At 30.1% G+C, this 1,543-nt stretch overlaps 1 protein-coding gene across 1 annotated transcript in view; it reads right to left on the reverse strand.

Annotated features, from left to right (window-relative positions):
* Positions 1-176: 176 nt before the first annotated feature.
* The window catches only part of LOC111396150, a 3,280-nt gene continuing 1,913 nt past the window's right edge, over positions 177-1,543 (reverse strand). The window contains exon 2 of the mRNA XM_023022470.1: positions 177-636. The gene's annotated coding sequence lies outside the window, so the exon portion shown is untranslated. The remainder of the gene's footprint in view (positions 637-1,543) is intronic.

The following is a 1,543-nucleotide window of genomic DNA, read 5'->3' on the forward strand; positions in this document are numbered from 1 at the left end:
TTGAGAAATAATTGCCCTTCACTTTGTGCAAAAGTCAAAAGTACAGAAGTTATTGCCTTAAAAGAAAAGAACATTCCAAATATATTATTAACGATGTTTGAATAAAAAAATAAATAGTAAAATATGAATCCTAAAAATTATGTAAATAATAATAAAAAAATTTCAACCAGCTTAAATTATTTAGTCCAAAACATGCACTAACATTAACTTCTCTGTACATACAAAAGAGAGGGAAAGTATATGAAAGTTCAGAATACAAATAAAGCAAGAATTTATTAGTAGAACAAAAATTATTTACATATCGATAAGATAAGAAACGGGCATATTTTTCGTTCGTTATCAATCTCAGCAAACAAATGACAAATCCCAGGATGACAAAACAGTAACTTCCTTGCTTGCCGAGACAAATAAACCAAGTGAAGGGAGCAACAGAAATTGTTCCTCACATTTCTTAAGTAATAACTAATGATATCTTCTTAAAATGCTTCAACAGTTCGCTCAATACAGACGCCATATCATCGTACTCGTAAAATATTCACAATAGCTTGTAAACTTCATTACCTTACACAGCAACAATCCGTAAGAATAACGTGCTGCATGAATTGATGTCTAAAATGCCCCATCAAAGTTTCCAGGCTGCAATGGAAGGAAGAAAATGAATCACTATTATCAAACAGGAAAAATAACTATATGACATAATTCAGAGAATCACATTTGTTCCTAACTCATTAAGACCTTGTTTGATGCAGATTTTTTAGATCAAATTTTAAGAAAAATGATTTATTTTTTTAGTGAAAACGTGATTAAAAAGTAAGAAAAATTATGTATGTAAGTGCAGAATTATTTTATTTGTGGAATGTGCAGTTGAAAATGAATTTGGAGCTAGATGAGTTTTAAAGTATCTTTACCAAACATGGATTAATTTCTTTATTGTCGAACTGCCAATTTAACAAAAATATTTCTGCAAAGTATACTAGTGAATTGCTGTAATCCTGTAACCGTCAAAGTCAAGGTGCAAGCCTTGAGAGTTGACAGTCCAGGTATAAGTTTCGAGACATTTAATGTTCAATCATGCTACATTGCAAAGAGCTTGATAGAAAGGTTGATATAATACACATGACATGCTATTATTGAACTGTCTAAAATACAAGTCAATTTTTCCATCCATCCATCCATCAATTCATATCTTGCCCAAAACTAATTATGTCAAGAAATCTGTAAAACCATTTACAATAAAATGGCGTAATCCTTTAATGTTTCCACAAAATGTGGCCTGCTTTTTTAGACACTGGTTCTAACAAATTGGTCCCTAAAAAACCCAGCAAATAACACATGGTAATTAATGTTTCCTCAAAATGGGACTCAACAAAACATAACAAATCTTCCGAAATTGCAAAGACAAACAATAGATTTAAACCTAACAGGAAGATTCACTGATAAATATCATAATCAACAAAAAAACCCACAAAATTCCGATCTCAAAACAAAATCTTTAACCAAAAACATTAATAAGTGAAAAACAAACAGTAAAAAAAAAAAAAAA

Source organism: Olea europaea, chromosome 6 (genome assembly GCF_002742605.1).
Source record: "Olea europaea var. sylvestris chromosome 6, O_europaea_v1, whole genome shotgun sequence".
Taxonomy (NCBI): Eukaryota; Viridiplantae; Streptophyta; class Magnoliopsida; order Lamiales; family Oleaceae; genus Olea; species Olea europaea.